This window comes from Xyrauchen texanus, chromosome 25 (genome assembly GCF_025860055.1).
Source record: "Xyrauchen texanus isolate HMW12.3.18 chromosome 25, RBS_HiC_50CHRs, whole genome shotgun sequence".
Taxonomy (NCBI): domain Eukaryota; kingdom Metazoa; phylum Chordata; class Actinopteri; order Cypriniformes; family Catostomidae; genus Xyrauchen; species Xyrauchen texanus.
In genome coordinates this window covers 36,682,851-36,708,704 of record NC_068300.1, presented here as the reverse complement: position 1 = coordinate 36,708,704, position 25,854 = coordinate 36,682,851, and the positions used below count along the sequence as shown (strand labels likewise).

At 38.4% G+C, this 25,854-nt stretch overlaps 1 pseudogene; it reads right to left on the bottom strand.

Annotated features, from left to right (window-relative positions):
- Nucleotides 1-242: 242 nt before the first annotated feature.
- On the bottom strand, nucleotides 243-24,136 carry LOC127618438 (laforin-like; annotated as a pseudogene).
- Nucleotides 24,137-25,854: the final 1,718 nt, after the last annotated feature.

Sequence of the window (25,854 nt, the reverse complement as noted above, 5' to 3'; positions counted from 1 at the left end):
AACCAGAAGTGTGTTTGCTGGCTGTTTTACATCATGGTAGTTGCATCTTTACATTTTCATGTTATTATTATTATTTTTTTTATATATATATGCCAAAATTAAATCGGTTGTGATGCCAATTCAAGAATGTAAAGGGACCCAATACTAAATTCAGAATTTCCCCAGCAATGATAATTTAATGAAATAATGATATTTTACTTAGATCACAATTTTGTCCTCACAACCAGAAGAGTTCACTGTTCTCATGTCTCTGGGTAGCACACAGAAGGACTGAGTCATCCAAACTTTATGAGAAAGTCATCTTGATCCTGCACAATTGCTTCATCAATATAGACTGCAGCCCTCCTGGCGGTGAGGTAGTACTGCACCTTCCTGAGATTCTAGCCTAACACGTACATCAGGAGGCCACATACTCCTGCATAATTGTGAACATACACTTTGATTCACCTTGGAGCTGGTTGGTTCATGGATTTCAACTCTTTTATGGAGGATTTTTTGAGAAGACTATGCAAAAAAATCAATGGGGAAAATACTTTGGAACACAGAAAGCTGAAAAAGTGGGTGGGCAAAATGGCCCTGGTTGTAGGGAGGGTTTAGAATGACCCTGGGTTAACAATTTCAAATGTGTGAAAAGCCCTGTTTTGTTCAGAACATTACTAATATTTTATTGAATTCTTCATGTAATGAGAGAATACAATTATTGAGAGATGAGAGGTGAGAGGTGACCTTGTCTATAAATCCAATACCAAAATAACATCCACATGGGGCCAGACTACAGGACAGTGACTTCTGTCTCTGAATAACATTTGAGAGAAAAGGAGAACAAGTGAACAAAATGGAACAATGGGATCATTTTAATTTAAAATAATAAGTGTCTGTGCCTCCATCGTTTCTGCTCATCAAGGCCAGTCATGTCATTGGGGCTCATCTGTGTCTGTCTCTCTGTATGCAAGCACTCTGGGCTGAAATAATGGAAATGCTATAATGGAAGTGTTTAGTGGTGTGAGAAGACTTACTGACAGCCACGGGAATGAAGGCAGGAAGGTCAGAGACATCAGTTGTATTTTTACCTCAGAAACCCACATGCCTCTCTCTTTGTTGGAAACACATAAATGAGGTGACTAAATGGAAAGTGAGTTTGCTGCTGACAAATGGTCTTAATGGTCTAAATAAAAAAGCATAAAAAACATTGACAAACCATTTATCATTGTTATAGTGCACTGACGTGCACAGAACAGGGGCTACTGCCCCTTTTGTTAAAAAACCTAAAGGTGTCCTTCACAAATCTAAGGGTACCATTTTGGTCGAGTGGAGATTTAAGCGGAGGTGCCTTTAAAAGCACGTGATACAGCACAATCCACTGCTGACAGGCTGAAGCATTTTAAGACTTTATGTCAAGACTTTTGTGAAGCATGTACACTTGTAGTTTAATTTAATTGTACAACTGAACCCAAAAAATACTAATAATATAATTAAATGTTCCTACAGCTCAGTCTGATCAATTTTAGCAAAGAAAGAATGTCATTAGCTTCTTTCCCACTACTGGAATGAACGGTGAAACTATGAAACAGTCAATTCAAGTGGTTTTTATTGTCGTTCAAACATATACAGTTAGTAAAGTACACAGTGAAATGAGACAACGTTCCTCCAGGACCATGGTGCTACATAAATCAACATAGGACAAACAAAGTACCACATGAGACTACACAGACTAAATAACATTTCTACATAAAGTGCATGTGCAAACGTGTGCAAAAAGTACGGGACAGTACAATAAACTACTAAAAGGAACAGGACAATAGGCACAGTAAGAGACAGTGTAGCGCCGACCAGTACACATTTGTAATCAGAGTAGTGCAAAAAGATGATAAATGTAAACATAACATACTATGAAATAGTGTTTTATGGTCATAGCAGTTATTGAGGTAGCAGCCAGGTATAATGTGACAATGAATTAAAGTGCAACTCTGGACATGTGCAAAAGTCGGATGGTGTACAGGTGTGTATGTATGTCAGTTCAGTCTCTGAGTATTGAGGAGTCTGATGGCTTGGGGGAAGAAGCTGTTACACAGTCTGGCCGTGAGCAACCGAATGCTTCGGTACCTCTTGCCAGATGGCAGGAGGGTGGAGAGTTGGTGTGTGGGGTCATCCACAATGCTGGTTGCTTTGCGGATGCAGCGTTTTGTGTAAATGTCTTTGATGGAGGGAAGAGAGACCCCGATTATCTTCTCAGCTATCCTCACTATACTCTGCAGGGCTTTGCGGTCCGAAACAGTGATCCAGCTGCTCAGGTAGTCCCTCTTATAGAATGTAGTGAGTATGGGGGGTGGGAGATGTGCTTTTCTCAGACTTCGAAGAAAGTAGAGACACTGCTGGGCTTTCTTGGCAATAGAGCTGGTGTTGAGAGACCAGATGAGGTTCTCCGCCAGGTGAACACCAAGGAATTTGGTGCTCTTGGCGATCTCCACAGAGGAGTCGTCGATGTTCAGCGGAGAGTGGTTACTCTGTGCTCTCCTAAAGTCAAGTTTGTTTTGTCCAAATTCAGAGACAGATTGTTGGCTCTACACCAGTCCGTCAGCCGCTGCACCTCCTCTCTGTATGCTGACTCGTCTTTCTTGCTGATGAATCCCACCACAGTCGTGTCATCGGCAAACTTGATGATGTGGTTCGAGCTGTGCACTGCTGCACAGTCGTGAGTCAACAGAGTGAGTCATCAATGCACTTGCTGATGTAGCTGATCACTGATGCAGTGTATTCCTCCAAGTCGCCATATGTTGCAGCCTCCCTGAACATGTGCCTGATGAGTGGCCTGTATGCTGGAATTAACATAACAGAGATGTGGTCTGAGTAGCCGTGGTGGGGGCAGGGACTCCTCCCGGTATGTGCCTGGGATGTTTGTGTAAACAAGATTAAGCTTGTTAGCCCCTCTCGTTCAAAGTCCATTATACTGATGGAATTTAGGGAGCACTGTCTTGAGATTCCCATGGTTGAAATCTCTGGTGGCAATAAACAGTCCATCAGGGTGAGCGTTCTGCAATTCGCTAATAGCCCCATACAGTTCACCGAGCGCTTCCTTAGCATTAGTGCTGGGGGGAATGTAAACTCCGGATATTATGACATTGTAAGTGGCCTTTTATTTACCACGGGAATTCACCAGTCACAAGCTCCACCAGCAATGAGCAGTAGCAAGAGACTAGCATAGAGTACTTGCACATTCCGTGTTGATGTAAACACACAAGTCACCACCGCGAGTCTTACCGCACAGAGCTGCATTTCTGTCGGCACGAAACGAGGCGAGCCCGTCTAGCTGAATGGCAGCATCCGGAACTCTGTCGCTGTCCATATAATAGTCCACTAATAGTCCAATCTGTAGAAGTAGCAGGCGTTCAGAATAAAGTTTAAGACATAAGCTATTGGTGTTTCTCACTTTGTGCTCATAGTTTTGAATAAATACATTCAGTCACATACGGTCTAGTTTCACCATTATTTCAACATATCCGAAGCTCAAATCAGATCAGAAATTCTGAAACTCCACATGGCCACCGTGCAACACTCCATTTGAAATGACTGATCTCTGGTCTGACGTTTGTCAGATGCAGTGAAAAGGCAGCTTTAATCCAGTAAGACGAATGAAAACGATCTGCGGAAATGTCTTGAAGACTTTTCAAATGTAAATAAAATTGTGAGTAAAAACGAAAAAAAAAAAAAATCTTTGGAAATGTAATTAAGTACAAGTATTCCATTTAAATTGCACTTACAGTAAAGTACAAATTCCAAAAAAATTATACTTATGTATAATACTTAATATTTTTACTCATTTACTTTATACCCCTGTAAGGAATACTTACACCTGACATTATGTACAGTGGCCCCAAAAAGTATTTGGACACTAAAGTCACATTTAAGAATGCCATTGAATTAGATGACAAAATATCAAACCAAGTGACATATATTTTCAAGATATTTAGCACAAACAAGTTTGTTGGGGTTTAAATAATAAAATGGGTGGATGGATGGATGGATGGATGGATGGATGGATGGATGGATGGAGATGACTGTTCATTCTGTTGTAAGTATGGAGACACAGCAGCTCTGCCTTCTTGAAAGCCTACCAGCCAGCCATCAAATCAATATAAACCTCTTTAACACTAAATCTGACGTTATCCTATTGGATTCCCTTGAGCTAGACCCAATGACCTGATCTCTGCATCACTCTTCTCTCTAACTCTCTCTCCTCTTCTCTCATATGTAACAAGGTCAGAGGTCAAACAAAACAAGCACTTTGAACTCAATGCCAGAGGAGCCCAGTTATCCACAGCCATTCAGCTAATTACAGAGCTCTGTTAAAGCCAGACACACAATTAAAAAGAGAGAGAGAGAAGAATACCAAAGCTAATGCTTCTGGGTAATTGGATGTTGTACTTGTTGAATCTATGGATTTGAGACTTTTTAAATGGCAAACGCTTCGAGTTAAGTGGAATTTGTGCAATAAACAAATCTTTAATCTGTTGGTAATTGAGACATTTCACATCTAATGAGTGGTTTTCCACTTTGATGGAACTTGTGTGTGGGAATGTGACCTCACATTATTATGAAGAACTTTTTATTTGTATTTGAGAAAAGCAAGCCTGAAAAAACATTAAAAAGGTAATGCGAGTGGTGTTTACCCGAGCAAAACTGTCATGCTCCTCAATGCTAGGGTGTTGTAGGTGTTTGCCAGGGCATTTCTGTGTGGTTGCTAAGGTGTTCTGAGCAGTGTTAGTTAAGTTACTCAAAGTCATCACCATACATTACTAATTTCTTCTCTAAAATTTGTATCTGATTACATTACTGATTACTTCATTGGAAAAGTAATCTCATTACTAATTACTTTAATTTTAAGTTACATTCTAAAAAACAATTTACACAAAAAAGTTTGAAATTTTGGTCAATTAATTCAAAATAATGTCTATATATTTTGTCCTTGTTCATTGTCATACACTCAGCGCCACACGTTTCTCCTTTACAGTGACTTGTTATAGGGCTCACAGCCTTCAGCTGTCACAGAAATGAAAAGAGATGTACATATGAACATAATTCAGGTTTTCAATTCTACATAAATTATATAATACTATTTTGTAAACGTGTAACTAAGTAATATACTTAAAAGTAATTTACATTTACATTTATGCATTTGGCAGACACTTTTATCCAAAGGGACTTACAGTGCACTTATTACAGGGACAATCCCCCTGGAGCAACCTGGAGTTAAGTGCTTTGCTCAAAGACCCAACAGTGGCATCTTGGTGGTGCTTGAACCCCTGACCTTCTGGTCAGTAACCCTGAGCCTCAACCACTAAGCCACCACTGCCCCCCTAATTAACTTAATTTCCTCATTAAAAAAGCAAATCAAAACTAAAAAAGAATATTGTTTTAGAGAAAAAAGGAGTGTGAGAAGCAAAAGACAAGAGTTTATGAGTTCTGAGGTATGGGGTGGTGGTATCTTAAGGTTCAAATAAAGTTAAAGGAAAATTCATGATCTGTAGAGATACTCAAATCTGCCATCACCACTGTGCATTAGAGCAAGGCATTTAAATGGGCAGTTCACCCAAACTGAAACTGTTATCATAATCTACACACAGCTCAAAACATGATGATGATAATTTAATCATGAAGCAGCAGGTGTGAATGAGATTTGAAGCTATAAAATTTTCTTTAAAAATAGCTTAATTGCTTATATGGTAATATCTGAAATAAATAGTTTTATTCAAGTCTAAAATAGTATTTAGCCCTTAAATGCATGGGTGTTTTGCAAAACATTGTTACAAACCTCGGGTCTTTAGTGACCCGGCATGTATATCTATCACAAATGGATTTAGAAAATGCCCAGATAGTGTCAAATTTTCAAAGTATTTCCAGAAAAGAAAGTAGAAAATAAGAAATTAATATAATAAAACAGCTTCTATTATATTTTTATGTTTCATTTTATGTTAAATTTAGAGTTATTAGTTAGAATAAAGATGATTAGAATAAAGAAATTGATAAAGTCAAACTTATTTCTAAAGTTAAACTGTTCTGGAATGACATGAGGGTGAGTAAATGATATCATCACCCATATGGCAAGCCAATTTAGCTTTTAATGCATCCAGTGTTGCTTGTTAGGGCCCAAGCACCGATGGTATGAAACTCGGTACACATGTGTAACATGCCAAGACCTAAATTCAACAGGAAGTCAGCCATTTTGATTTTCTCTTCCATTTTTACTCAGTTTTTACCATTTCCAGGCCTCATACTTTAACAAAATCCTCCTAGAGATTTCATCGGATCAACATCATATTCGGTCAGTTTAAATATCTGCTGTGATATAAGATTATGTCAGGCTATATGTCAGAATCATTATTCTGATGTTATTTCCATATCTTTGATCAAATATGTTGTGAAATAAAAAGCCTAAAACAAAGTCTAATCTAAAGGCCTTGGCGATGCTAAATTGTGAAGCTTTTGAGTTTTCTTTGTGCGGCATGTCCGTGGTGTCCTGACAAAGTTCAATGTTTCGCCATGAAACAGGAAGTTGTTATAACTCAAACATAAAATGTCCAATCTGCTCCAAACGTTACATGTTTTATATGAGTCCCGGCTTCTATACCTATTGGCAACAGGAAATGACATGTTTTACACTGTGATACACTCTTAACAACATTTAAGAGCTAAATAAATGCTAAAAAATTTGGAGTGACATTCCCCTGGCACAGCAGCCCCAACATGCACGAGGGCCTGTTCATCGCTGCTTGCAATTTTAATTGTAATTGTATTTGTACTAGTAATACTTCAATTAATGAACTCTACAATACATTTTCTGCTAGTAAGAATTCCAATTACAGAGCTCTCTATTTGAATTTCTACTAGTAAGAATGCAATTGCAGAGCTCTACAATTGAATTTACAGTGTTCTTCAAGGGCATTTTACTAGTAACAATTCCAATTAAAGAGCTCTGCAATTCAATATTTCCAAGTAAAAAGTTGATTACAGAGGTCTGCAATTAAACATATCTTTAACGCATTTATTTTACTAATAATAATTTAGTTTGAGAGCTCTCTAATTGAAATTCTTACTAATATAAAATCAGTTAGAGACTTCTGTAATCTGTGGAATTCTTACTACTACAAATACAATTGGAATTCATGCTAGTAAAAATGCAATTGTTTTGAATAACGCTGGGAACATTAAAAGATAATTTGGCATTCCATATCACCCCGCACACTCTACTGGAGAACTGAGCAGGGATTGTAGAGCAGGTCTGTGATATTCTGAGCTCAGTAAAGTCAAGGGTCACTCAGCACAACTCTGTCCTTTAAAATGAAGTGTGTGAGAATCCAGAGAGCCAGAACAAATACTGAAGCACACAAACACAAGACAAATGAGAGAGACATTCATTCACACATACTGAGAAAAGTGCATGGCCTGCTGTCCCGCCACACTGAAGTAAAAGTTAGTGGTGTGTTCCATCTCATCTGTATGGCCAGTCTCCTCGATCCAGTGACCAATCGGATGGCATATAATTTTTGCACACTCAAATCTTGTGCCATGTTTTTATAAATAATGTTTTTTTCATACATTTGTAAAACATATATACTGTTTTCAACAAAACATTTTTTTTGACTCATTTAATGAAAAGTTGGAAGTTGTAAAAAGAATATGCATTAAATGTTCTTATTTCATCTTAATTATGCTTGGAATTTGAATCGGCAAGAGTGGAAACTTTTGATTTATTACGTTTAAGGGCCTCTTTAAAAAGTTTTTAAGTACATAATTGTCCCTCTGTCTCTTTTGTTGTGTAAAGATTTTATTTTTGAAGTGGAAGGTTAAAGGCCAGTTAAATAAGTGAAATTCAGACAGTGGGGGACACATGTTCCTGACCTCAGACAGTTCATATTTAATGCCTCAGAGTTCCTATCATTAATACAGCCTCAGCTACAACATTTGCTGTAATGGCTCTGCAATTCTGCGTAATTTAATGGTCAAGTCATACACTCCATTCATATGATAATAAACAGCATTCAAATGAGTCCTAATGCTGATAACATTTTAGCAGACCTGAATGCACCAGAAGAGACACTACAGTGGTCTTTACGTGCTGTTATAAATAAAGTTTAGACAAAGGGTTCAAGGTTTTACTGGTCATTGGTCAGCATAGTTTACTTAGCCCTTCATGGTAGGGGCTGTACATTTAACTTAAGCATAAGCACTGGTGTTAGCTATAGGCAGACTAGACTATTACCTAGGGGCTCTGAATTCACAGCTGCCTCCAAAAACAAAACAAAATTGTATATGAAATTGCTAGTTAGACGTACGGGTGTTGTGCCGATTTTCCAAAACATAGCATGACAGGGGAATTCTCATTCATTTTCATGTGAACCGGGCCACCTGATTGGTCAGTGAAACATTCAGTCAGGTAGCGCCTTCAACATTAATATGAACAAAGCAATACTTCCCCTGCCACCACATAATTTCAGGTTTTCTTAATAGGATATTCTAGTTATCACTTGTTGTAAAACAAATCAATATCCCCGATTCAAAGTGGGCTCCACCCTCTGTAGTGATAATCGCACAGGGCACCAATTGAAATGACCAGGACCTCACACGATTTTTTATCACTTATGGTGTGTATGTGTGTGTGTTTGTGTGTGTGTGTGTGTGTGTTTGTGAATGTCAGATGGCCCCTCCCTCCTTCCTCGGGGCACCAGCTAAAGAGTTTCATTTTAACAGTGCACTGTAAGAATGATCCAAATAGACCATTCAATAAATTAGAAATATGTAAATTGGAGGGAGTTAAGAGATTGCTAAGAAACCACTTGTGGACCAGTGATAAGATCCTTTCCAATGTGTTGGAAGGTTCGGAGACTTCTTTCTGATGTCTGGTAGTTGTCCGAGCTGCTTATCTGATGGCTGCTTGACAACTGTTTGTGTTGGTCCACTACGATCCAGTCAAAATGAAGCCACTTTTCCTTGCCATGCAGTAAGCTGAGATTCTTGGAATTTTCCAGTATTTGAATGTTCACCACACCTCTAAATATATGAAGAGATATACAATAAAAAAGAACAAGAAGTCGAAGCAAGAATGCACGCAAACGTGGCGTAACTTAAAAATATTTGTATGATGCCGCTTAAACGTTAGCATGCTTGGGGCTGCAAAACGAACAGCAAAGCAATAACACAAAGAATGAGCTGTTCGCGATGCAGGTATATAAATGGTCATCTATATGGAGTATTTAGGTGTGTTCGACATCAACTGTGCCTCGCCTTACTGATCGCTTTAAGGTTTTCCGGTTGCAGTCATGGGAGCAGTTAAAAAGAGAGTTGTCGAGTCAGTCAACATCGCATCTCAGTTTTTCCAAAGACACTAATCCAGAGCAAGTTTAAATAGAAAAACAATTTTGAAACAGTGTAGATGCATGTGAAAACATGCGTGAACAGCCCCTAACTCGCCCTATACTAGAAAAACTGACCCTGGTTGGAGACCTGTATTGCTTGTGTACAATGACCGAATAGGGATTTTTGATATTCTAATACAGGCACGTCGAATGGTTAATCAAATTAAGACTATCCATGTACATCCCTAGTATGAAAACAGTATGTATATTGTTATTTATTTAATTAATTAATCTGCATATTATGTAATCAATGCGATTTAAAACTTTAATCGATTGATGGCCTTACTGTAATTATAAATATCACATCGCATTATAGTCATGTTTTTAGAGGGCTTATAAAACCTGTACACCTCTGCACACTGACACATGAAAAACCTCTATGCAATTAAAGTTGATAAAATATGCATTCACTGTATTAAAGCCAGATGAAAACGACTTGTATTACGAACTGGGGGCAGCGTTTCGAATTTCATTAAACACAGAACGATTTTAACTGAAGAAAATTCAACCTACTATTTTCGATTTCACTGTGAGATCAGACTGATAAAACACCATAAAAGTGGCCCATACAGTTGCTTGGGAACTGTAAAAAGCTTGCGGTTAGACTAATGAGCCACGTATATTACTTGGTGAATTCATTGTTTTTCGTGATTTTTATATTAATAAATGTAACTTGGTGTTTTATCATAATGCTGTTGTTGATATATATTTAATAAAAGCAATTAACCAATTGAGACTGTACATTACACTGCTTTGAAAAAGACCCTTATCCATTGAACAATCACAGTAACAAACAGCCTTTCGTGGCCTATTTCTTTATCATACTTGTGTTCAGTTCAAAATAGTGCTTTAAGGTGCATTGGATTTGGCTTGATGACATTATGTTAAACCATTGTCATAAAACCGGGGTTTGGAACAACATAATGGTGAGTAAATGACAAAATAAAAACATTTGGGTAAACTCTTTCTTTTAACATCACTATCATGCATGCAGCAGCCAGGCAGTTCTATATTTACAAGTATTCATTTTGCAGACACTTTTATTCAAAGCAACTTACAATGAGAAATACAACAAAAGTGATTCACCCTAAGGAGGCAATAATATGAGAAGTGCAATATATACAAAGTTTCAAATTTGCTTAGAGAGACATACAAGCAGAGAGGAAGGTGAGTGACAGTGTGAGAAAAAAAGACTTTTTTTATGAAAGAAGGAAGAAAGAATATTGTGTCAAGTGCTCTTAGAAGAGATGCATCTTCAGATTTGTCTTGAAGGTTGCAAGAGAATTGGCTGCTTGTGTGCAGCTTAGAAGGTCATTCCACCAGTGAGGAAGGGTGGAAGGGAAAGATTGTGTGCCTCTGAGATGTTACAATGAAGTGCTGCTCACCCACTGATCTGAGGGGCACATAGAGCTGGAGAAGTGAATTTAGATAGCCAGTGGTTGTTCTGTAAGCGAGCATAATTGCCTTGAACTTGAAGCGAGCAGCCATTGGCAGCCAGTGCAGTTCAATGAAGAGAGGCGCGACGTGCGCTCTCTTGGTATAATTGAATACCACACACGCTGCCGCATTCTGGATCATAGGTGTAGAGTTTGACTGTACATGCAGAAAGTCCAGCAAGAAGAGCATTGCAGTAGTCCAGTCTAGATATGACAAGAGCTTGGGCAAGAAGTTGTGTAGCATGCTCAGAAAGGAAAGGTCTGATCTTCTCTTGTTGTACAGGGCAAATCGGCAAGATCAGGCTGACTTTGTGATGTGGTCCATTAAGTTCAGCTGATCATTAAACACTACCCCCAAATTAATTCAATTAATTAATCGGCACATCATGTAATTAATTCGATTAAAAATCTTAAGCGATTGACAGCCCTACTTTCAATGCATGTTTCCTTTCCCAAGGTGCTCTCAGACCAAATTCACCTGCTGTGGTGTGCAATCATCAAGCATAATTTCAATCTACAAGACACATCCTACCACAATGACAATCTATGTTGTTGTCAAATAAGAGAGTGTGAAGAGATAGGATACCATCCAACAATGGCTCAATCAATCAGACGGCGTGAGCACTGGAGCAGATCACTGATGCTTGTTTATTAAAATACTAAATTTTACAGAATAAGAAAAGTGCCATTAAGTCATGTAGAGAAGACAGTCTCATATTGTCTGTGAAAGCAGGTCATAAACAAACTGATGATAAATAAAGGAACATTTATACTTTTCTCATTAACCATTTTTCATCATTTCAAAAGATCAAAGTTTATTGTTCTCATGCTAAATTAGATGATAAGGAATGTCATTGAGGTGGCATTTTTCAACAAACTACAATGTTTTATGTAGAATAACTACTGTAAACAAGAATACTGAGTAATATGTACATTTATATATTTGTATATTGCATTAACAGTATATTAGGGTTAATTTGCAATTAATGTGTTAAACAATTAAAATGTATGCCCTCCTTTGCAAAAATCAGGGGTTCATCGCAAATTTGCCACTCAGGGTTTTCACGTGCAAATGAGCTTGTGATTTGCCTCAAATGTTTTGCAGAAGTTTGCAGCTCTTCACCAGTAGTGGTGAACCTGCAGCAAAAATTTGTGGCAAGTTTGCCATGAACTCTCAATTTTTGTAAGGGCTGACCTGTATATTCCTTAGTATAGAACAGGGGTTGGCAACCTATGGAGAGTTAACAAAGTTTCTTTCACGGCAAGTCATTCCACTCAGTGCCCATCTTTGGAATGCTCTCAGGCAGCTATTTTTCTATATAAACAAGTGGCATAAAAGTGCAGCTCCTACCTACTTGAATTGGGAAAGACCAAAATCAACAACACTGTTGACTGTTCAAAAAACATTTCAAATCAGCAGTAAAATCTGATTACACTGGTTTCATAAATTGTGCTTCTTTACCTCATATTATGCCAAAAAAAAAAAAGAAAAAGGTGATTGGCAGTTCCAATTTCTCGCATTCATTTTAATTGAAGTGGTCTCTGGGGTTAATCACTGGCACACAATCAACAGTGAGAGAGAGGAGTATGTATTTTATTCATATGAAATCCTTCAAATCTGCTTGTTGCATGCCTATCCAGATTACAAGGAAAAATAAAAAAAGGCACTTCATGTCAAAAAGGTTGCCTACCACCGAAGCAATTCAAGCTTGAAGCCAACTATTCAGCACATCATTTTTAATTGATTGACAGCCCTATATGCATCTCTTTCTTGAACAAAGAAGTGTTCCATGATGTTTCCAGTGTCCTGTGTTTTCACTTGCATCAGCGTATGTTTTTAGTGCATAATGTGATATTTAGCATACTCAAAATGTAAAAGAAAAAAAGAAATAATAATAATAATAATAATAATATATATATATATATATATATATATATATATATATATATATATATATATATATATATATATATATATATATATATTATAGAGTCACGATGAACGTCTTTTGACAGTGCCTCACCAGAGTAGATAGATGACTTGAGCTCACCAGAGTGTATAGATGACATGAAGTAATGGCCTGAGATTAGTTACGTTCATTATCTACTTTCACAATGTGAGCCTAAACAAATTTTTACTCCATCTAACACTTAAAATGCTTGTTGTTCTCCATCTGGATCACTCTTTTCAGTACTTTTTACTTCTTATGGAGACTGGCACCAGGAAACAGTCCAGTGATGTCACGTTGCCACCCAGTGGTGATCAGGAAAATGATGGATGGATATACTTTATAAACACATGCAATATATGGCAACACTGTATTTCCTAGAAATACCAAGGCAAGAAAGATGGCAAGGCAAGACACAGTTTGTGTCTGGCTTACTGTTAGATGATCAGTTATTGAATTCTGTCATCATGGTATTTTTTATTATTTTGGTAAATTAAAGTGTCAGATATCACTTTAAATAGGCATATACTGTACTGTTTTGAGCATAGTCTTTGACAAAAAAATTACTTTACACCATTTATCTTGACCTCTGAATAACGTAAAATTTCTCCTGTAGGGGCTCAATCTCTCACTGGCTGGCAATAGCTGCCACTCACGGATCACGTGACGTGCCACCACCAACCTCTGTGGGGATGAGAGGACCCCAGTGGCAGCTCACAAGGCCTGCCATTCCATACTGACAGGAGGTAGCCCTCTAGTTGCAAATCTCTGAATTTTGCTCCCTTCCTTCTACTGTCACTCCAAAGAATTATACTAATTTATTCTCATGGATCTAATCTTATGCATTAATAATGTTTTACAGAACTTACTTGCCATTGAAGCGGTCAAATTACCATGATCCCAACAGCCACTATTGCGTTAAAGATCTTGGATTTTGCAATATTCGTTACATTATCACTCCCAAAGAATAATTTAACCATAAAGTACTTCTTTTAAATCTATTCTTATGCATTAAAGCATTTTCACTCTATTTATTAGCCATTAAAGCTGTCTAATGACCGTGATATCAACAGGCAGAAAATCTTTACTCTTACTGGTTAGTCAGTTCAGCCTTCACCCTAGGATTATTTTTTACCTCATTGAGTGCTCTTTCAGTCATCCTAGCTGGACGGCCACTTCTAGTGAGAGTAGCTACAGTACTAAATCGTCTACATTTATAGACAATTTGTCTAACTGTGGACAGAAAAATATCTAAGCTCTTCGAGATTCTTTGTAACCCTTTTCAGCTTTATGCAACAATTGTTGATTGTAGGTCTTCTGAGATCTCTTTTTTTTGCGAGGCATGGTTCACATCAGCAGATTCTCCTTATAAAAAGCACTCAAACATTTTGAGTTTTCTTTTCACAAGTCAAAGTAGCTCGAACCCACACCTCCAATCTCGTGTTATTAATTAGATGGCAGGTTTACCTATACATTTCAATATGTACAAGAACAGTACAATAATTTGTGTGTTACTAGTTAAAATATATTGTGTTTGTTCATTATTGTAACTTGGATGAAGATCAAACCAGATTTTAAGACAAATTTATAAGTAAATGCAGGTAATTCCAAAGGGTTCACATACTTTTTCTTGCCACTGTATATATACACTGATAAACCACAACATTAAAACCACCTGCCTAATATCGTGTGGGTCCCCCTCGTGCCACCAAAACAGCTCTGACCTGTCGAGGCATGGACTCCACAAGACCCGTGAAGGTCCTGTGGTATCTAGCACTAAGACGTTAGCAGCAGATGCTTTAAAAGCCTGTAAATTGCGAGGTGGGGCCTCAATGGATCGGACTTGCTGGTCCAGCACATGCCATAGATGCTCAATCAGATTGAGATCTGGGGAATTTGGAGGCCAAGTCAACACCATGAACTCTTTGTCATGTTCTTCAAACCATTCCTGAAAATGTTTTGCACTGTGGTAGGGTGCATTAGCCTGCTGAAAGAAGCCATTGCCATCAGGGAATACCATTGCCACGAAGGGGTGTAAGTGGTCTGCAAAAATCTTTAGGTAAGTCGTACGTGTCCAAGTAACATCCACATGAATGCCAGGACCCAAGGTTTCCAAGCAGAACATTGACCAGAGCATCACACTGCCTCCGCCAGCCTGCCTTCTTCCCATATTGCATCCTTCTACCATCTCTTTCCCAAGTAAACGATGTACACGCACCCGGCCGTCCACATGATCTAAAAGTGTGATTCATCATTCAACAGACCAGGCCACCTTCTTCCATTGCTCCATGGTCCAGTTCTGATGCTCTCGTGCCCATTGTAGGTGCTTTCGGTAGTGGACAGGGGTCAGCATGGGCACTCTGACCGGATCTGCAGCTACACAGCCCCAGACGCAGCAAGCTGCAATGCACTGTGTGTTCTGACACCTTTCTATCATGGCCAGCATTAAGATTTTCAGCAATTTGTGCTACAGTAGCTCTTATTTAGGATCGGATCAGACGGGCTAGCCTTTGATTCCCATGTGCATCAATGAGCCTTTCAGCAGCATTTGCTTGCTTTAATATTACTTTATTATGCATGTTCTCATCCTTGTGCACTCCATCTTTTTTAAACCTGTTTAAGTAATATGACAACATGCATTATTTACAGTAGGCTATTATTGCTTTGCTAGATTGTTGTATTTATTTTATACAACTATTTAATATGTTGACTTCTGTTTTTTCACAAATAAACTATATACAAACCACACATGCACAGTCTTTACTTTACAATTGATATTTGGACTATACCCTGGATTAGCTGCCATTCTTTTCAACAGAAAAGTTGGTTTACAGCCAGTCAATCTATTTCCAAATATCCTACATACTTGTAAATCATCAAATACATCATAAAGAGTTAAATTAAATTTTCTCTGTGTAATTTATTTATATCAACAGGTATTATCAATATCTAGCCACAGTAATTAATTGTGAATAAGAAAAATATAATGTACTTACTGCTTACCACCATTTGAACATGGTGGTACAGTGAATATGGTACATGACTGCTTGGCCCCCATGATTGCCGTTTGCGGATATATTTCTTATTTGTATTATTCTTTTTCTGCCCTAAAAGCATATGGGCAGCAAAAAACATAAGTCTTAGATACACCAGACATGGCAGGATGGTCCTCCCCACCTCCACCACCACCACTCAGGCATCCATAAACACACCCGTCCACCCCTAGGTGGCACTATCATAAGCACTTTTACGTTTTCAGTCATATCTCCTCAACCATATAAAAACAAAATTATTTTTCCCTCTGAATCCTTGAGAAAAGCCATTTGTCCTATTTGCATGAAAAATGGTATACATAATCTACACACCCTTCTGATAAAAGTACAAAAATAATTATACGTCATATATCACAAAAATATTAGGGATAAAATCCTTCAGTAGAATGCACTTTGATTAATTGATCAATATCTACTCAACACAAAGGCCAAATATCAAATTGGTACATAGTCAACACCATGTTGAGGATGCACGCAAATTTCCATTGAATTTTGCCAATAGGGGGTGCTAAAACTGAAATACTGTAATAACTCTGCAGTCGTTTGATCAACAAATTTCCAATTAAATATGCACCTTTTTGGTTCAAGTGCTAACATATTCTTTACATATTGATTCGATAAATCAACAAAAATAACTTGCATTGTGAATGGCCGATGGTCATGAAACGTATTATTCACAAGAAGGGTCTGTATGCATTTAATGTTGATGCTGGCAATGACAATGATGAAGACGATGACAATGGAGTGAAGAACCCAAGTGCAATTTATTAATAACAGTGGAATCCAAAAACCCTAACTACAAATGTGAAACATAAACATATACATGAGTTTGACTAGAACTTGACTTGACATAAACCTGGCATAAACTTGACTTGACTTGACCTGGCATGGCTTGACAACGATAGCACACAAACGCAATACCTGACAAGGGACAATGAAAATATGAGGGCTTAAATACATGGACATGGGAGAAAACATGACAAAGATGACCAATGAACATACAGAACTGATAATAAGACAATCAACCAATGGAGGGAAACGTGAAATCAATTGACAAGGGAACCATTTGACATGAAACAGGAACTAAACTTTTCAAAAAGACATGAAAAAAATGAATCAACAATATATACATGACATGACATATATACATATATTCTCATTCTGTTCTTAAATAAAATTGACCATCAATTCCATTGTAACCTACTCCCCCCTCTCCTATCTGTAAAGGTGTTTAATATTTATAAAGAAATATCATACATTTATTTATATTATTTCCTTAAACAAGAAGAAAGAGGGGGAAAAAAACTTAGTCCTTTATTTGTAAAGTCCTAATTTCCAGTTCATATACAATTTAGAATTAAAACCTTCTGGAGACCCAGTCCTTAGTTTATTGATCCATATGTATTCTAATCTTCTCCTTTGTTGAGTGAACCTTTGAGGATGAGTCTGCAAACCTGATATGGTATCACCTGGAATTGGTTATCCTTCCCTTCTTACTGTCAAGTATTTCAGCCAATGAAAAATGTCCTATGATTAGATGTACCTTTTTGTTTTTCTTTATAATTGTCCTTGATAACTACTTTAAATCCTTGCAATGGTTCATGTATCTGTTGAGTTTTGGAGAATTCTTCTTTTACCCTGCTGTTGAGTATTATAGCCTGACCTGAAAAAGTGGTAATTAATGGGATAATACCCACGAGGTACGGCACCACGCGACTCTTCCTCTCCTCTGCCATTTCCTGTAGAGTAGTTGATTTGATGGACCTCAAATATCTTTTGGAATAACCCCTTTCAAATAATGTTGTAGTAGCCTACTGGAAATTGTGTTTTTGGGAGCAACTTCTGTGAAATTTTATTATTTGTGATTTAATCAAGCCTTTGAAAGTGTGTTTGCCTGTAACAATTTACTTCTATCTGTAGAAGGTATGAACAATGTTGTTGTATCTAAAAGTTTAACTCCTTGTAACAGCTATTATGTTTAATTTTGATATGTGGATGGTGCGTGTTGGCCAATTGGGGGAATCTTCAAAGAGGGCTGTCCTGTGGTGCCAGATCCTGAAGGTATCATCCAGAAACCTACAATAGAGCAGAGGTAAATGTGTACATTTCTTAAACAAGGTATTTCCTCATTCTGCCATATAATAAGCTATAATAAGCTAATTCAAGTTTTTGCTAATAACTCCAGAACGGTATCTAAATCCTTCAGGTCCCCCCAATGATATGATCATATGGATTTCAATTTCTGCAAAAAAAAAATGTATCACATATATACTTTGAAAACCCTACTTTTTCAAACTAGTCCTAGGACGTTTCCTTGATGTACTGTATATAATCTAAAGACCCTCCTGACAAAAATATATCCAAATAATTGTGATATGTTAAATCGTTTGGAATACATAAGCAAATAATTTTTTTGAGTGTGGCCTATAATGACTAATTGTCCTGTATCTTGTGAACAAAATTCTAGAACTTAATAAAACTTAAAACACATGAACAACAGAACATTTTGAGGTTGTGTGCAAAATTTCACTTGTGATGCTAGGTGGCACTATAACTTAAGAAAATCCCTTTTGTGCTACTTTTAAGGCAGTTAGGGTTAGGGTTTTTTCATCACCAATTTGTGATGCTAGTGCTTTGACTTAAATCCTATTTGTCCTACTGTGATTAAGGCAGTTAGGGTTTGAGTTAGGGTTAGTGTTAGGGTCGCTATAACTTAAAAAAAAAAAAAACACTATTTTTAAACAGTGATTAAAGCAGTTGAAATTTGACACCAAAACAAATGTCCACAGCATCCACAGGACCTATTCTTTCAAATTTGGCCATTTTTGTCAGGCTTACCAGGAATGTCTAATGACGTGACAAATTTCACCACTTTCTGTTTTCAGCCACACTTTAAAATGACCAGGTACATTTACACTGAAGGCCAGTTCAGGGTATAGTACTGATTTTGTCCACTGGGGAAGACACGAGATAGGTAATCCTTGAGAGTCTTTATACCCATCAAAGAGTTTATTTTACACTGCTGTGCGTAATGTGTCAATGTGTCCATAAATTAAAACAGAAATAACATCATGTCACAGCCAGTCATTGTGAATCAGAAAAATCTGACAAAATAATGTACTTACTGCTACAGTATATTCATCTAATATGCACTCCAATATTTGAAAGCACAAAATTATGATGACTTAATAGCCTGTATTAGCCATAGACCTAATTCACATGGGAATAAAAATTAGGCTGAGATATAGACTGCATGCGCTGTTTTAAGCCATTTAAAGGTTTTAGGTCACATCTAGTATTCACAACTTGTGCTTTGTGGAGTTTCTTATGAAGGGAGGGCAGTTTTGACAATTGAGTTCGAATCAGTGTTTCTCAGGAATCGCTGAAGTACACCTTTAAAGAAACTGTAAGTCTGTCCATTTTCATCTTGTCAAAAAACAAATATGGTACTACTGTGAATAAGGTCCATGTTTGCTTGGCCCCCGATGATGCCGCGTGCAGCTATATTTATTGTTGTTATTATTATTTTTCTGTCCTAAAATCGTATGTGCAGCCAAAACCATAAGTACTAGAGACACCAAACTTGGTAGGATGGTCCCAAATCTTCCCCACAACCCAGGCGCATACACCCACCTATCTGACACTAGGTGGCACTATAATAAGCACTTTTAAGTTTTGGCTTATATCGTCGGGGCTGTAAGAGCTAGAAAGGGCAAAATTATTTTTTCCTCTTATTCCTTGAGTCAAGACGAACAAAATGCATATAGAGAGGAAAGTGCTTCCCACTTTTATTTCCATCTCAAAAAAACTGCAAACTCCTCCTAGGCCATTTGTATTATTTGCTAAATATTTTGCACGCATCATCTTGGGACTGTCCTGACAAACAAAAAAAAATTCCTCTGATTCCTTGGGTCAAGGCAAACAAAACGTATATTTTGGATTTCTGTTCAGTCTATACAATTTTTCAGCAATTTGTGATTTTTCATATAATCTACTTTTGCGAACTGGTCCTAGGCCGTATATCCGATTTACTCAAAACATTGCACATATGATCTAGGGACCATCCTGACAAAGAGTTTTTGGATTTTAGATTTTTCAAATCTTTTCGAAGATATAAGATAATTAATTATTTGGCCATGGTATTCATTCACACCAAAAACATTTAGAAGATGCTTCCAAAGTTTCATCCAGTTTTGCCAATACTGGGACCAGAACTATTCGACAAATCAACATAAATGGACACCAATCAAATTTTAGCAGCTAAGAACTTGCGACGCGAATGGCTGATCATTCTAAAATTGAGGGTCCATTATAGGTGGCCAAAAATTAGGCTGTATACTCAATTTGGAAAGAATCAGCCACAAGGTGGATCTATAATGATCTAATTTTCAGTTTTGCTAATAACTTATCATTTTTTTTTGTCAAATCATTTAGAAGATATAATTCATTTAATTATTTGGGTTTGAACTGTAACTACTACTATGCCTTTATTTGAGTGCACAACATCCAAACACAACCAAACTTTAAAACATATACACATGTGCTAAATTTAATCAATTTCCCTCCTGTCAAAAGCAAATACAAATATTATTTATTTCAAATATAAGGATGTACTACCGATTGTCCACTAGATGGAGCAGCAAGTTAAGAAATTTTAAATCAAAATCCTCTATGAAATCTGTTTATGTTTTTCCTCAATTTCAGTTTTTCCTGATTTAATTTTCCAGCAACCCAAAATATAATTTATGCATTGTAAATCAATGATGTATTAACGATTTTTTTCCACTAGATGGAGCGCCAAGACTAAAAATATGAATACAAGCACTGTTAGTAGTTGTGGAAGGGCTTCGTCAAGAAGTAAAAACCCTGCAATTCACTCAAATATTACAGGAACTGACATTAAATGCATTGACCCCCCTCAGGTCAGAAGGTGTATCAACCCTCCAATTGACGAGATATATAAGGCTGCATCAACTGGAGGGGAATCAAGAGCGAGGGGAGGCATGTTGGGAGTGCGGCTGTACTCATTTTAAGAAAGATTGCCCATATGTTCAGGGAAACGTGAAGGGACGGGCACGGTAGGCCAGGTGTCCACCCCTCTTCCAGTTGATTCAATATTTAGATTGGCCTGCGCCCTTCAGGATGGCGGTGCTGTGGTATATATGTTTGGTAAAGTGGGAGAGGTGGAAACGTTTATTAGTAGACACTGGAGCACAGGTATCCGTTGTTCCTAAGCAGTTTTGTTTAAAAGCTACCGATGGGGGGTGTGATCTACAAAGTTATCATGGCGATGTCACGTGGCTATTGGAGGGTAATTGGCCAGTGGAGGACTACATGCCAATTTGATTCTTTGTCATTGGTCACTGATTTTTCAGTGGCAGATATTAATCCAAATGAGGCCTTATTGGGTATTGACTTTTTGGTTAAATTTGGGGCAAAAATAGATCTACATGAACGGTACTGTTATTTGATTGGTAATTTTTTTTCAATACAATTACTTCCTGAACAACTAATTCCATCAATGCCTGTTGTGATGCGGAGGCACACTCAAATACCTCCTCGTAGTGAAGTGATCATTTTGGGGTCTGTCGAGGGAGCTCCAGCAGGAAAGATAATTGGTATGTTAGAACCGTGTTCTTCCTTGTCGCATCACCGTGATGTGTTAGTTGCACGTGTAGTGTGTAACAGCAGGTGTCATGCCGGTTTGTGTTATTAATGTGACTGAAGATTACCATACTTTATGGGATGGGATGAAAATTGGAGTGGTAGCCACAGATTGGGGAAGGGGCGGAAGATCTGGGACAGACGGATGGTCCTAAATCACTGTGGTCGACTGATACTCTGTTCTCTCATTTTGGGTTGAACTTGAGGGGTTTGTCGACAGCACAATGTGGTGCAGTTCATGAGGTTTTGAGGAGTTCTATAAAAAATTTTAGTACAGGTGACACAGATTTAGGTAGGATGCATTTACTGAGTCATCAGATTGATACAGGCACTGCTAAACCTATTATGATGGCACCACATCGTGCACCCTTGCATTTACAACAGGAAGTCATGGACTATATAAAACAAATGTTGGATAATAGTATCATACAACCTTCATGTAGCTCTTGGGCAGCCCCAGTGGTACCAGTTAGAAAAAAGATGGTAGTTTACGCTTCTCTGCACAACAGTGCAGCTTTGCCCCTGGGCGCTTCGACAGCGCTTCTAAAAGAGATTATTTTCCCTAAAAAGAGGTATTTTCTCTAAAACAGCAATACACAGCTGGCATTGAACATCCTTTTCAGTACGTGTCTTTTTAAAGATGTCTTTCCGCCCTTGTGTAGTTCCTGGATGCGGTCGAATTTCTCTCCACCTCTGATGGTCATAAGAGCTGCCTCGTGTGCCTGGGCTCGAGGTGAGAGTGGCTCGCCTCATGGCCAGTCTGTTTACTCCCTCAGACCCCGCAAGCTGGATTATGATTTCACCGCTGCATCGGAGAGCGTCACAGCTGCATCTGATGCTGATGACGCAGGAACCCTCCGACCCCCCCTCACCCCTAGATGATTGGTTCCCGGGTCTGGGCACCACTCACCCCTCAGCATGAAGATAGCGAGCTTCAACAACTCATTGAATTGTTAAATAATCCCCAAGATAAGTCGAAAAGGTAGAGAGCAATCCTGAACTACAGAAATTTTTGATAGTTTGGGATCAGTTGCAGATACGTGACCATTAACTGGTGAGACTTCCTCCAGTGCAGGTGGTGCTCCCTAAAGGCACTGTTTCTCAGGTTTTGAAGATGTTGCATAACGCTGTTACAGGGGGTCATCTGGGAGTGCATAAATGGCAAGGCAAAGTTAAGGATCGTTTTTATTGGCCGAGATGGTTTGCTGATGTAGGACAGCGGTTTAGAGAATGTGAGGAATGTGCATCACGCACAAAGGCCCCCCTTTGCCCTTCTGTTGTTTCACGCCCTTACGAGCGTGTTGCTTTGGACATACTTGGTCTACTCCCAGAGACCTCTAATAAGAATCTGTATATTTTGGTGGTGGGTGACTATTTCTCTAAATGGACTGAAGCATTTGCTTTGCCAAAACAAGAGGCAAAATCAGTTGCCAAAGTCCTGGTTGAGGAATGGGATTGCCATTATGGCGTCCCGCGGAGTCTCCACTCCGATCAGGGCCATAATTTGGATTCCATACTTTTTCAGGAGCTTTATAGGTTGTTGGAGATAAACAAAACACGGACCGCCCCAAATAACCCTCAATCAGATGGTTTTATCGAACGATTCAATAGGACGGTACTATCCGTGTTGTCACTTTTCGTGGATAAAAACCAACAAAACTGGGATTCTTTATTGTCTTATGTGATGATGGCCTACCATGTGTTCATGCTTCTACTGGTTTTACCCCTTAGAGAGTGTTGCTCGGAAGGGAAATGGTACTGCCTGTGGATGTTATGTTGAATGTGAACTTGGAAGAGACATTTTACTCTCCGAGTGTATACGTGGAGCATACAGCCGAGACTTTATCTACAGTGGTAGAGGCGGTAAGGAAACATCAGTCACATGTGTCTAATCAACTGAAGAAGTGTTTTGATTTTCAAGCTCAGGTACAGTACTATTCAGTGGGTGAACTGGTGTGGCTTAGAAACAAGGCCCAAAAAAAATTGTTTGTTTTAAGCTGCAGAGAAATTACAAGGGGCCTTGTAAGATTTTGGAACGATTGTCTGATGTATTGTATCAATTGGGACCAGTGGGGGGTGGGACTACAATGGTGGTTCATTATAATCGTTTAAAAACCATATGTTTCTCGATTTTCTTTTCAGAGAGACTTGACCATTACTGGAACAGTCGGATCCTCCATCTGAGCCAATGGTCCAGACTGAACAAGGAGAATCCTGCCAGTTGGAGGAACAACCCACAGAGGAAATGGATCTGAATAGTGTTACAACTGCCACATCATTTTTAACATGCTTGTAGCATTGTAAACATGTAGGTGTATTAACAGCATCACAGTTTTCCACGCTGATGTCCCCAACCAATGGCATTTCTTTAACGCACTGAGTCCCTCAGCCAGAGAAACATAGAATTCATCCCTAGGGAGAATGACAGTGATCATATTTACATTTACATTTATCCATTTGGCAGATGCTTTTATCCAAAGCGACTTACAAAAGATATCTGCTCTGTCAGTCATAACCCACAGCATAAAGGTGATGTTATCAGGAAGTGTGTCATCTTTGTCTGATTCTTCAAGCATCTGCAGTAAGGCCTCTATACTTGGACACTGGTCACACTTGTTGAGCATGCAATCCTAACTGTTTATGCCACAGACTAGAAGTTCCAGCAGGTTCTTCTAGTCCAGCTTGATGTTCTGATGTTGTGTGCAGACACAGACTGTGTGAGTTCCAGATGCTCCTGCCAGCATACACCATTTTGGCCTCAGTTCACAAATTGTTGATCTCCCTATTTTAACTCGGTGTGCTGATTTTTAAACTCTTTTGTTTATGAACTTTTTGAAGAACCTGTGATAGATCCAGCTTCACTGTTGCCAATATTAATAGTAGTAATATTTTAGACCTTGTAATGTGCTCTAGGGATCAGTTTTTTCCCCAAGGTTCTAGGACCATCCTGAGCTGAGATATTGGTTTCCATTAACAGCTGTATAACCAACATTTTTAATTAAAATAAAAATAAATAAAAACTGGTGGCTTTGCAATACCGATACATAGAGGTAATCACTCAAAAAAAATAAGAAAAAAAAAAAAAATAAGAAAATCAAAAATGGTCAAGCAACCAACTTTACAATTATTGGACCACTTGAGATGGACTGGCCCTTTGAGAAATACTAGATGCCTACAAAGTGTAAAGAAGTAAAAGTGTGACATGCCCCAGTCTCCATTATTTAAAAAAGTGTATGATGTACTGCAACCCCCCTTGCATGAAATACAAAGTTAAGAGAAATGTTAACTGTTCAGACGAAAGTGTGTATAGATTTGTGTCCTGATACATCACCATCATCCACTGATGAAAAAACCCATTACACTAGGTATTTTAATTAACCCATGTTCATGCTTATAGCCTATTTCACATGCCTTCCCAGATGTAATTCCCAGAGACATTCTTCATAAACTTAATCCACAGTTTCTCTGTGTAAAGTTCGGACAGGTGCACGTCACCAGTCCACAAACACGGCTCACTGGTGGACAGAACCGAGTGGCTTGGCTTCATTTGAATGGCCCGGTTCGGATCCTAGTGTCCCATCTCCAGCCGAGAGCCCAACACAAACACCTCTACAGGTGAAACTCGAAAAATTAGAATATCGTGCAAAAGTTCATTAATTTCAGTAATTCAACTTAAAAGGTGAAACTAATATATTATATAGACTCATTACAAGCAAAGTAAGATATTTCAAGCCTTTATTTGATATAATTTTGATGATTATGGCTTACAGCTTATGAAAACCCCAAATTCAGAATCTCAGAAAATTAGAATATTGTGAAAAGGTTCAGTATTGTTGGCTCAAAGTGTCACACTCTAATCAGCTAAATACCTGCAAAGGGTTCCTGAGCCTTTAAGTGGTCTCTCAGTCTGGTTCAGTTGAATTCACAATCATGGGGAAGACTGCTGACCTGACAGTTGTGCAGAAAACCATCACTGACACACCATGTCATCGGCTGGTGTTGGTCCACTGTGCTTTATTAAGTCCAGAGTCAACGCAGCCGTCTACCGGGACATTATAGAGCACTTCATGCTTCCTTCAGCAGACAAGCTTTATGGAGTTGCTGACTTCATTTTCCAGCAGGACTTGGCACCTGCCCACACTGCCAAAAGTACCAAAACCTGGTTCAATGACCATGGTATTACTGTGCTTGATTGGCCAGCAAACTCGCCTGACCTGAACCCCATAGAGAATCTATGGGGCATTGCCAAGAGAAAGATGAGAGACATGAGACCAAACAATGCAGAAGAGCTGAAGGCCGCTATTGAAGCATCTTGGTCTTCCATAACACCTCAGCAGTGCCA